Genomic DNA, 12,826 nt, shown 5'->3' with positions numbered 1-12,826 from the left:
TAAATAGACAAGTACAGAGGCTTTTTAAAAGTGAAGTCATTACCCTACAGCAAACTTTTAAGAAGATTAGCATATTGTTCTTTTCTGAGAAAATGATTATAAGCATCAAACAAAAAAATTGCTTCCTCCTAACAGCAAGTGTTGAATAGAAGTACTATGTATAGTTTGTTGATTGGTGGTGTATTATAAAAAGCAGGAAAGCTCTGTAAACTTCTCTGCAATCTGTTGTATTCAATCATGTCAAACATGTCTGATCATCTACGTGACTAATGTGTACTGTAATATTTCCACAAATACAAATGTACATCTTGAAAAAATGTATATTAAAAATAGATATTGAATATATGCAGATTCTTGCAGATCGATAAATAGATGTATGTCAGATCTGGGTATATGCAGTGCCAATAGGTGCGTTTCAATCCACCTTCACCACCATCCCATTTTCACATAGTTTTCCACCGTTTGAGGTTTGACTGACACTCTTTTTATTACATCATCTCTTTGCGCTCGATTTTCCACACTTGTCCTGTTTATTCTGTGCATGGCTGCAGGGACAACTACATATATGGAAAATGTATTTCAGATAGACACCTTAATAGAATAACCATATTCATGAATCTTCACTAAAGTGTTGTACATTTTCTTCATGGTGTAGAGATGGATGACAGGATACTAAAATACAGTACACCTGATATGTTAGAACCAGAAATAATCTGAACATTATGTTGTGTTTTTCCTCACCCCCATCTTGCCTTTTCTCTTAGCTTGTTGACCTGTCTGATACCCAATATGCTGACAGACTACCTCAAACCACCTCCGTATCGGGCCACAGCTTTTTGGTATATATCACAGCCAACCCTAAGTACCAACAAATAAGCCCAGGCAAAGCAGTAATTCATCATGTGATGCTTGGCCGTAATATATCTCTCTGTCTTAGTCACCATAACTCTTCCTTATAGTAGCCGTTTGAACACTGCAGTGTTACCAGGGACAGGAGCGATAACTCTGCTGTAATAATGGACCTCTACACAGCCATGATGATAGACGAGCCCCCCTTGTAGGAATATATTCTTAATAAAACATACTTCTTCAATAAAGGACTTTTTTGGAAGTCTCGTGTGGGAGAAAACTCAGGAGACTGAAATCCCTTCACACCTCTTGTGTATGTCCAGGGTTTTCACACTGCAGAATCATTTCTTGTCCAGTAGTGCTGAAGGATACTCTGTAAATGTATTTCATTCACCAGCAACATATGAGTCTCACAGTGCCAGAAGTCAGCTTAATAAAGCTGAGCCATTCAATTCCACCACTTTTGTCCAGACATATCACAACAGCTATGAGATGGATTGCCATGACATTTTGTACAGACATTCATGGTCCCCAGAGGACCAATCCTGCTGACTTTGGTGATCCCGAGGTCACTTACACTGTGAAATAGCATTAACAGCAATAACATTTGGTACATATATTCGTGGTAAAATTGCAACAACTTGCACTCTGACTTGTCATGATTTAGCGCCATCATCAGGTCAACATTTTAATTTGTCTCATACTTGTGTTTATGACCAAACACAAAAACAAAAACACACACATGGCAAAACGATCCCATCGGTCTCAGCCGTACTATGTTAAAGATCAGCACGTTAAGCATTGTCATTTTGAGGACGCTGGCATGCTGACGTTCGCATTTAGCTCAAAGCACCGCTGTGCTAGAGAAAACACAAAACCATGACACGAAGTGCCTAAGTTCAGCCTCACAGAGCTGCATGTGTGGCTGCAGTTGTTTAGTCTTGTTATTAAATTCTGTCTGCGGTGTCTTTTTGGTCCAAACCAGTTTTTAAATGGAGGCCCATTGTTATAAACTTACATTTCCATTGCATTATATTTAAGTGCATGCAGTATCCTTGCTGAAGCCGTTCTTTCGCACCAGCCCCACCAGATAACCTTATCCTCTGCAGGGGAAAATAGTGGTCATCATTTACGCTAATATCTTAAGGTCCCCATCTCTGGTTTTGCTTACGCTGAATGTCATTCATCTGCCTGTAGCTGATGAGCTGTCTGATAAGCCTCATAGTAATGGCCCTGTGAGATACTTCCCATCTCGTCTTCTTTCTATGGATCAGGTGTAGAAAAGGGTAATTGGAATCTGAACGAGAAATCAGATGGCCTTTTGTCACTCGACCTGTGAACCCCATCGAGCAATTCAGACCTGTGAGTCATCATTTGGTAGTTACAGAGCATGTACCACATCACATGCAGCATGCAGTCAGGCTGAAATAACCATGCAGTGCAGCAGCACAGAATGTGCATTTACTCTTGAAGAGAAAGAAAAGTATAGGAAAAAATTCTGGACCTCCCACATGTTTAGAACTCGGCCAAAGGAAGTCTCCTTTTTTTGAAGTGTGATGGATTAGCAGTTGAAGAGAATAAATACGGTGTGTGGAAGGAATTAGACAAGAAGAAAAAGCTCACACAGAAATTGAGTTTTTATATGTGAAGGAGAATTGCTCAATTAATGCTTTCTGCTGCCTGTGCTGTTTCTGACCTTGGAAATGGCCAATAAGGAAGAAAACCAACTGAGTTTGTGTGGTATATCACCTCCCATCATAACAGCCATTCATCCTCTAGTCTGGCCGATCCAACCTAAACTTGTCTCACTGCATCTAACAAACAAAAAAAAGCCATAGGTAACACAACCGTACAAAATAGCAGTAAATCAGAGGAAGGAAAAAAAGAGATCTGTGCAGAATATGATCAGCCAGACTCTTCACCCATACATTAAAGAGGTGGTATTATGGTCATTTTCAGGTTCATAATCTTTTTTAGGGGTTGTACCAGAACAGGTTTACATGGTTTAATTTTAAATTAATTTTCATACTGCACATTGCTGCAGCTCCTCTTTTCACCCTGTGTTGAAGGCTTCGTTTTAGCTATGGAGTGATACATGTTGTCTCTAAATGATCTTTGTTGGGAGTTGCACATGCGCAGTTCCTAGTTAAGGACTACTAGCCAATCAGAAAAAGAGAAGGGCCACGAGAAGCCCATAAACCGCTTCGGTTCAGCTGTAGGCTACATGTTGCTGACCAGCTTGGCAATGTGGAGCTTTTAGAGTGGTGAGTTATTAATCTGTACCAAATGTATCTTTCATCCATAAAGTTTTAACTGAGCTCTGTCTCTACATCACAGTAACAACTTTATGTCCATTGACTGCCTGGAGGGTGGCTAGTGTTTTGAAGGGAGAGGAGGTGTGTGCTGCAGCTCAGTGTTTTTCCACCGGTGTTTTTGAGGGCGTGTCTGAGTGTTATATGAGGCACATTTAGCCAAAGGGAAGCAGCTGGACTACAAACAAGCTGTTTTCAAGCAGTTCAGAGTAGAGTTTTCTGTGGGAGATGGGAACTCCCTTTGGGGTGGACTTTGGGCTTTTTCACTTTGCAAACCTATTACATGCATAAAAAAGGTATATAACTCAATAAAGGAGAGGGGAAAAGCCAAAAAGCATAATACCACCTCTTTAAGTACTTTTAGACGATATATACTGGATTGCATTCACGTCTATTCAGTGTGAGTAGGTGAGAGTGACAGGTGTAGTCTTGAGGTCGGAGGGTAAGAAGCGACTGTATTACATTATTGCAGACAGCAGAGAAAAAGTAATCTCTCCAGGTTCTCCACTTGTCACACTGTACGAGCAGCGGCGCTTCACTTATTTTAAGCTCCTTGAGCGAGAAAGAAAAGAGGAATAAGAGTAATATTAATAAAGAAACGCCTCGAAATCCAGGATTCCAATGGATGATTCCCTCTCAGCAAGGTGACACATTGCACAGCTATGATGTTGGTGGTACTGTTAAGCAGGGCTGGACTGGGACAAAAAAAACAGCCCTGGCATTTTTGGCCCAGGCGGCCCATCAAAATCGGTCGGACACCCCTCACCAAAACACCATCCTTCCAAATAACATGTGTACCTACTGTAATATTCCCCCAAGCCAGCTGAGTGGTATGTGCCGTGGAAAAGGGTACCAGTGCAAATGAATCAGTGTACTCATTCGCACTCATTTACTGAGTCTCTGGTGATCAGAGTACTTGATACTCGAGTAGCCTTGAAGTCACAGCAGCGTGGGATTAGCAAACGTCATCCTGACAAAACAACCTCACTTCAGCCAGGACAGTTAGCCAAAGTTAAGACTGCATTAGGAAACTATGCTAGCTACAAACACAATGTCAAGTATTTTATGCAGAGCTGTATGACAGTGAGTGATCACCAGCAGTAGGTGACAGTCTCACTTTATGATAGCGTTATAATTATATTATTGTGATGGCCTAAGCCACACAGGTTAACAGCCAGCAATGGTAATACCGCACATAAGCCATGTTTTAAGTACACAAGTTAAGTTACTTTTGCAGCTAGCCACACCCCAAACAATTCTTAATTTCAAAACAGACCATATAGTTTATTTCAGGTATAATATACATTTATTTTCTTTAGCCATACACTGTTTAAATGGAGTGCACACATTGTAGGGTTATATAAACCTTTTCTGTTCTATTAATCATTGTTTTTTTTTGTTACCATGTTGGAGAGAGATCTGGCCTGGGGGAAGAAAGGCGTGGCCAAGGGTGGAGGACTGTTTTATCCGTGGCCTGCCATACCAAGGGCTGCCATGTTGGAGGGGGATTTTGGGTTTAGTTTGTCTTACTTTGTAGATGTTGTATTTGTCGTCCATTTTGTTTTCCCCTTATGTGTAAATTGGTTTGGCCAAGCCACTATATATGTTCCCTTGTGTCTCATTCAGTTAGGTCAGTTTGTTCAGTTTACATCCTGTTTTGTGTATAGCTATGTTTTGTTGACCTCTTTTATAGGCCTAGGTGTTAAGTTTTTGGTTTCTATTGTTCAACTTTTTGGGGGTAAATAAAAACCCTGTTTTTTCAAAAAGAAACTCCTGTTCTCCTCATTGCTTGACTGTTTGGTCCCTGACAATTATCATTGATCTTAATTGAACGAATTATCATCATTGTTACTTTGTGTTGAAAAGTGGTGGGGACCTTTAAGGGCTCAGATTAGGGGTGTGACAAAACATTTGAGAGAGACTTGACATTGCACAATATTGGGGTCATGATAACAAGACAAGAATATATTTTAATGCTATTTAGAAAAAATATTTATTCATGAAATTTAGGATTTCTCACAGATTTTAAAATTGCACATAATTTCCTGCATTCTGGAGACATTTTCTGCACCAGTTTATGGTGGAAATGTCTTTATTTATATAAAGGGAAGCACACAATTCAGGTGGCCGGTGAGAATTCAGAATATAAAAATATAATAGAATATAATGCAGTAATCAGTAGCTTATTATTTTTTTAGCTTAAGTTACTTTTTTTGAACAATGCACATCTGTTTCTTCTATATTTACATTGCACGTAGGGTACTGCAGCTGATGTTGAAGCTACTGCAAGCTAGTACTGTTATTTTAACACATTTGACAGGGCAGAGGTGGGGGCTAGTAAGAGATGTGACTGGGCCAGCCCAGTGTCAGCATAGAAAATGACCCAATGGGCCACTGTCAGTGCTTTATGGGCCGGTCGTTGGCTCATTTTTTTAAACAGTTAAATAAATAAATTATTTACATTACACCGGCCCCAAAGGTGTGTCGGCCCATCGGGCATTTGCCTGGTATGCCAGATTACCAGTCTACCCCCGCTGCTATGACTGATAAACAAGAGGCTGACCTACCTTCAGTGTTGACCCTTTCACTACTACTCACATTTCCTCTGCATTACCTTGTTATCAGTGTGTGGGAATCATGTTACCAGTCTGCAGTGCATGCACTTAAGTGTTTGATATTTTCAGGTTTTATATTTACTCAGCCTTGATATTCAACATGAGAATTGAGAGTGAAGAGGAGCCTTGTGATGCCTTTTTAGCTGATTTGTGATGCAGGTATTTACAAAGTTTCATTAACTGTAATGTTCATGTTGGGGGGTCTTGTAACGCTGTGCCTTTTTTAATAGTTAAAAAACATATTCAGCATGATTTTATCAGCTTGATGCTTCATAATGTTTCCTAATTTTACAAGAATTGCTTAAATACTATACATGATAAGTCGTCAGTATACCTCATGTCATCAGTGAATATTCAGCACCCCCCTGTTTTTTTAACAAAATAAATTCCCTAATCTGTGCGCCACTAATTACCACCACAGTGATATTAATCAGACCTTTTATTTTTCAACCTTTTTTGAAGTACAGAGCACATAAACTCAGCCTAGGCATCTTAATTGTAGCTACCACTGTGTACTGTGGCCTCCCTGCTGAATAAGAACAGTATTCACCAGTATTCATCAGTGCCTTCATCAAGCGCAATGTGACATTTTCAAGGAAAGGGACAGTATTACTCATTTGCTTCTCCCACCTATTGTCTGTAGATCATGACTCATGAGTCCATCTGATGAGGTTAATTCATTTCACTGTACATGCAAATTGAAGGTGCACCTTCCTCTTGTGCTGTTTGTTTCTTTGTCATCGTCTTCTGTCATTAGAGCAGGATGAAATCAGTTTGTCATCTTCAAGGACTCATGATAGTACTAAAACAAAAGCAACAGGGAGGCTCTCCAAAGAGCTCACAGGCAATGCAGTGAATTAACCAAGCACCTGCAGGCTGTTAAAGTGATATACTCCACAAACAGTATTGTTTAAGTATGAAACTCTATAGACTTGGCTAGGCTGTAAAAGGTTTTTATTTAGCTGTTTCATGGAGATCCGAGGGTGTGGTCAGCTTAAAAGTTTGTCCCAAACAATAAAATATGTTTAAACGCTCTGCTTCCATCTCAGTCCTGATACAAAACACTGTTGATCTCATAAGCAGACGTGTGCGTTGGTTTGTGCACGGATGGATTAACCCACCCCTCACTGCCCTGGGCAAAAATGAGCTGAGGGTCCCCCCTGACTTCCCCCTCTTCCCACTCTCTGTGTACTGTGCATGTAACCCAGTGACCTTCGGGTACCTATCATGCGTAGTGCACACAGCAGACTACACATGGTAGCTTCATTGTATTTTGCCAGAAGCCCCAGATGCCAACATGTACTTGTTTGCTAGAATACTACTTGTCACCAGGTTTGCTCTGTTGTAATAAAGCTTTTAAAGCTAATTTAATGAATAATAATCATAATAATGCATTTTATTTGCCAGCTCATTTCAAGTCACCCAAGGACTTTTTCTAATGTAGTTTATACATAATAAACTATAGAAGTGGTAAGAATATGAAAGCAAGTACATTGATATTATATATATATTATGCTACACAGAATACGTTGATAATATGCATATTATGAAGCACCAGGAAAGACTAATCTAAAATGGTATGTTTTCAATTTGAATTGAAAAGAACCGACAGATGTGCACTGGCACAAGACTAGAGGGAGTTTGCCACATTGAAGGCCCTGTCACCCGTAGTGCGGTGCATGGAGGAGGGAGTGGAGAGAGATGGGCGTCAGAGGAACATAGTGAGCGAGTATGTGTGTAGGGATGGAGAAGATAAAATAAGTAGGGATGTGCTAAGCCATGAAGTGATTTATAAACAAGAAGAAGTACAACTGCAGTATTTATCTAGGAGCCAGTGCAAGTTGAAGGGTAGGGATTATGTGCTCCCAGGATTGCATGTGGCAGACAAGTCTTGCATGTGAATTCTGTACATACTGGAGTCTGTTTGACAGCCGGCTGGGCACACCAAGGAGAGGGGTATTACGGTAGTCTAATCTGGATGTGATAAAGGCAGGAATGAGTCTCTGCATCAGGGTGGGAAAGAGAGGGGCATCGTCTGGAGAAGTTTCAGGTGTAAATTTGACACAGTGCCTCTCTTTTCTTTATGGCCACGAGATATAACAGCCTAGAAATTACATCCATATTGGATGATTCAACACCTCAAAATTTCCATCCAGTGCCACCGTTCAGTGCCAATGTAAGAAGTTGTGTGTCCTATATGTAGTGGCACGGAAAGTAAAGGTGTGGAGGTCAGGGTGATAGATGGGCGAGTGACATGTATGACTTTCATGCAGGAGACTTGAATTTGCGTCCAGTTTTAAACCTGCAATTCATGGTTGCCTTTTTATTAACTGTAACCACAGTCTTAACCTTATCTTAACCAAGTGTTTTAATTGCCTAAGCTTAATCATAGCTAATTTGCCATAATCGCAGTGCTTTCGTAAACATAACCTTATTGTAGCTGCAGTGTGTAGATATTGTAGAGAGAAAGATTTTTAGATTATAGACCGAGGTTTTCCAGTTTCAGTGTTCTTATCTGGCCATGGGGTTGGAAATAATCACTGCCCAAAGGCCCTTCATTACATTATTTCAGTTGCTATAAAGGCCACAGTCCACAACAAACAATTATTTTCATTATCAATTAATCTGTCACTTATTTTCTTCAGATTTACCAGAAAATACGTTTCTCAAAAATGATGCATGTGCAGAGTTTGACACTAAGGAGAATGTGTTCACATAGCGTCCATCTGCTGTAGGTGGAAAGTTTCTCTGTGCTCACCTTAAATCTCAGTCTAAGATGTGTACATTTCAGAAGGATTTGGTAGGATCACAACTAGTTTGGATGCCAATTCAATTCAAATTAGCTTTATTGGCATGAATGTAATAACAACATTGCCAAAGCATCATATATACACAACATAAGAACAATCAGCCCCATACATTTCATTACTTTTCACCCCATACATTGGCCAGTTATGGTCCAATATGGAGCATGTCACACAAAAAGTGATGTTGATGGTACAGGGTTAATGCTTTCAGACTACTCGCTATTTCCCACAGCTGGTTTAATCTACTCTCCTATCAGCAGTAAGAACACATGTTGTAGTAGTAGTCTGACACACAGTTTATCACCTGTCCTTCAATTACTTTATCAGTCAGCAGGCCGGACGTGTCAGATCCCAGCAGATAGAGTATGTTGTCGAGACAGGAAGGAAGAGAAGAGGAACTGCAGGAAAACAGGAATGAAAAACATTTATTTTCTTTGGCCCCAGAACAGATACATCTGTGTCTTCTTGACACGTATTCCCTGTACCACCTCTAATGCAGGTCTTTAGGAGTTAATCTATTGGCAGCACAATTTTCAGACTGAAACCAGACAGATAGACTGCCAGGAAAACGTGTAGGTTGTCACACCATGTGAGAGTGAGCTGCAATGATTTCCTATGCTGTCTAAACTTTCAGACATATGCAGAGCAGTTCCCTGGGCTAATTTCCTTGAGTGCTCTCAACAATTCTGTAAGATTCATTTGGCTTTTAGAGTGCATGTTTTGAATCGTTCCACAGTACTCTTTGGACTGCTTAATTTTGGGGTTTTGGTTTCGGAATCTTTTGAAATGCTGAAGAAATGGGGTTGCAAGGGAGTTCTGCAGAGCATTTTAGCATCATTCAGCTCCCTGTTGGCATTTAGCAGCTAAAGAGCAAAATATTTTCTCCAAAAGTTGATGGTTAATGATGCCTGCAGATACATTACAAGCCACATGCTATAAATTTACCTGTTATTACTACTACTTACATGAAGAGCAGCAGCACAGATCTTCACTGTAATAATATCTTATTAATGTGCTAAGCAAAATATCAACTAATGTTATTAACTAACGTGTCTAAAATATATTATTGGTTTTCTTTGTGTCCACAGTTTGTTCCCCGGGGCCTCATTGTGTAGGATTCCCCAAACAAATCATCATAATCCCTCAGACACAGATGCAGATGGCGGCTGATAATTAGGAGGCTGAAACATGCCATTTTTATGAGTATTGTATTTGGCTCTGCTGTAGAAGTGTTGCACTGAAACCAGACTGCACCCGCTTATTCTTCACACTTAATTGACACATCAATGAGGACTGGTGTGTGGTTAAGATCTTGATGAAAGATACAGTGTGGTTACTGTGAGTGTGCCCATTACCTCCACTGTAAATTTCTCATTTAGGCTCAGCACCTAAGCTTATAGCCTAATCAGCTGTTTGCATTGGCTTTTGATTGGTGCAGGATTTCTGGTTTCATAAGCCGTTGTCCTTTACCCAGCATTGTTGTTGTTCAGTATGCCTTACCATTTGAGAAGAAATAGAAACACTAAAGAAACAATAGAAATACACACTGAAGTTTATGTCCTGGTTTTCTATATTTTTTCTCACCCTGATTGTTAAGAGCCATAATGTAGGGCCTTGTGGCGACAAATGAAGGGAGCTGAAAGGAGGCACTTTTGCATTCATCAAGACTTAAAACTCTAAGCGATTTAGTTGGATAAGACTTGATGAAACCCTGCACCAGACCCTCTATATCAGAGGGACTTTGTCACTAATAGCATTTGTCACAAGTTGTTGAACATACACTTGGTTTTGCATTTGGGGACTTTGTTCAGACCCAGTGGTGAATTTAAAATTTGACTTGAGGCAAAAAGCAGTAGTGTCATGTTTTTCTTGCTGCACTGGGAAAAGAAATTGTATAAATTCCCAACAGCTATATCAGCTTTAGGTTTGACATTTGAAATTATATTAATGTAGAAAAAGAAAAGCTAAAGTTGTCACTTTTGTTCAGCAAGTAGTGCAGTGGGTCCACTAGAAATATTGAAAGTAGGATTTTCAATGTTGAGAGTTTCTGAAGACAAAGATTCAACTCACAGCTTTCAGTGACTAAGATTTGCTCTACATGCTGCAATTCCTGATACATATTTAAGAAGGAAACTCAAACTGAGATCAGAACAGGGACCATAGCTACCATTGAGGACACTGAGTGCATTAGCAACTTAGAGGTACTTTATATTCTCAATTGAAAAGCTTAGACATAGTGGATATAAGCTAATTTAATTATTTTTAGACTTAATTTCTGTTTCTGTCAAGTTTTGCATCTTTTAACCCAACAATGTAATAAATAAATAAAGGCTACCTGACTAAATAAAATAAATAAAGTAAATAAATAATCCAACCTAAGCTTTTGTTTTTTGTCAAATGGTTAGTCGTGCATTTGGGTTGTTGTGACTTGTAACATTAGTATTTTGAAAATCCTGTTTACAGCTGTACATAAATTAAACTTTCAAAACGTTATTTGAACTGTACACATCTTAGTTTCAGTTTTATGAATCATGAACATGATGTGTTGTTTTTTTGCACTCTCATACACACAGACATGTAGACAAAAAAGAGAAACAAAACAAATATTCTTGTCATAACATTTTGGTTAAGGGCGTCGAATAATCTTCCCACTTTATGAGAAGAGCTATGCACAAGAAATCTGTATCGACGCATTTTAGCCTGAAGAGCGATTGTGCAAAGCCATTTGAAGTGGCATTTTACTTACAGTCTCCTGGTCCAGAAATATGTGGATTTAATCTTAATCTCAATAGAAGGTTTAACAGCCCAATAAATCCATGGAAATGATAGTTTCTGTGGTTGAAAAGTGAGTCTGTAGGAGATAGGAATTCCCTAGTAGGTCATAATATTCATAATTTGTTGCCAACCTGCCTCAATGGAAAAGCAGTTTATCTTTTGGTCATTCATTCTTTCAGATGGGAAGGACAAAGTCTTAAGAACAAGCAAGTGTTGCTCAGTGTTGATCACGTTTGTTGAAATATGAGGGGTCATATTAGGAGGGCCGTGCTGACTTATCTGCCTGGAAAGTAGAACTCCATTAAAAATGGGGAGCAATTTCCTCTTCTGCATTTTGTGCTCTGTGTGTAGATGTATTAGTGTATGAGCGCCCATCCTCTCCGTGACCAGACACCCTTTTCTGCTTATAAAATTGGAATGCTTTTTTAGCCTATGCATCACATTTACCTACAGTGTCATCCACAGTGTCACTGTGGTGAAGGGGTTTGAATGGCTCGCAATAAATCATGGATTTTAACAGCTTCAGGGATTGAGCTCACCTCTATCTAGACCTGACCTAGTTCTTAGCAAAGTTGTTGTAGTCCCACATGGGGCAAGACAAATGTGGATCTTCCCTGAGTACTCATTGTCCACTTTGTCATTTTATTCGTTATACGCACTATCACCACTCCCATCCAGCTCCCATTTACTATTTTAACTCACATCCTGCTCCACTATTGTGCTGTACACCACACACATTAGTCTAATAACTGTTAGTCCTCAAAGTCCTGAAATATTCAAGTCAAGTATCAGTTCATACACAGAACAATAATATTTGTAATAACATAAAGTTTGTCTGAAATATTTAATTTGAAGGTGCTAAGTGGTGGTCAAAAAGTGAAAGCTATTGAGTGGACTTTGAGTTTAGCGCTGCAACGATTCTTTTCACCATCTATTGATTTTTATCTTTGAAAAATTGCTTACTCTGTAAAATGCCAGAAAATGGTTAAAGAATAGCCATTACCACTTCTCAAAGATGGTTCTTTGACATGTCATGTTGCTCCAACTATTTTCATTATAGATGTAGAAAAATAAAATCCCAGTCAAATAAGAAGTCTTCAGATGTCCTGTTGTTTTCGACAAGACATTCAGTTTGCAAATTTTCTAAAAGAGAGAAAAGCAGCAAATCCTCACAATGACAATGCTGAAACTAGGAAATATTTAGCAGTTTTACTTGATAATGATGACTTTATTATCAGAATTGTTGCTTTTAAATTTTGTGTGCGATTGTCTCATTGAATAATTGTCAAATAATTTCCACTTCACTGGAGTTAAAGCTGGGGTAGGCAATGTTTGAGAACGAGCAAGATCCAGCTAGATTTTGAAAGTATCCAACCGAAAAAACCACCCCTTACCTTCAAAACCCCTCCCCCAAAAGACATTTCCATGCGCAATGAGTGCACGGACAGGTAGTGGACCAAATGAAATG

General features: G+C 39.3%; 1 protein-coding gene and 1 long non-coding RNA gene across 2 annotated transcripts in view; one reads left to right on the top strand and one right to left on the bottom strand.

Annotated features, from left to right (window-relative positions):
- The window catches only part of LOC123956613, a 72,398-nt gene extending 61,516 nt beyond the window's left edge, over positions 1 to 10,882 (top strand). Inside the window, exon 3 of the long non-coding RNA XR_006821585.1 lies at positions 9,672 to 10,882. This is a non-coding gene — a long non-coding RNA (uncharacterized LOC123956613). The remainder of the gene's footprint in view (positions 1 to 9,671) is intronic.
- Positions 8,885 to 12,826, bottom strand: part of LOC123956610 (metabotropic glutamate receptor 4-like) — a 174,246-nt gene continuing 170,304 nt past the window's right edge. The window contains exon 12 of the transcript XR_006821583.1: positions 8,885 to 8,981. The gene's annotated coding sequence lies outside the window, so the exon portion shown is untranslated. The remainder of the gene's footprint in view (positions 8,982 to 12,826) is intronic.

The sequence above is a fragment of the Micropterus dolomieu genome, linkage group LG18, assembly GCF_021292245.1.
Source record: "Micropterus dolomieu isolate WLL.071019.BEF.003 ecotype Adirondacks linkage group LG18, ASM2129224v1, whole genome shotgun sequence".
NCBI classification, from domain to species: Eukaryota; Metazoa; Chordata; class Actinopteri; order Centrarchiformes; family Centrarchidae; genus Micropterus; species Micropterus dolomieu.
This window is presented reverse-complemented; position numbering and strand designations above follow the sequence as displayed.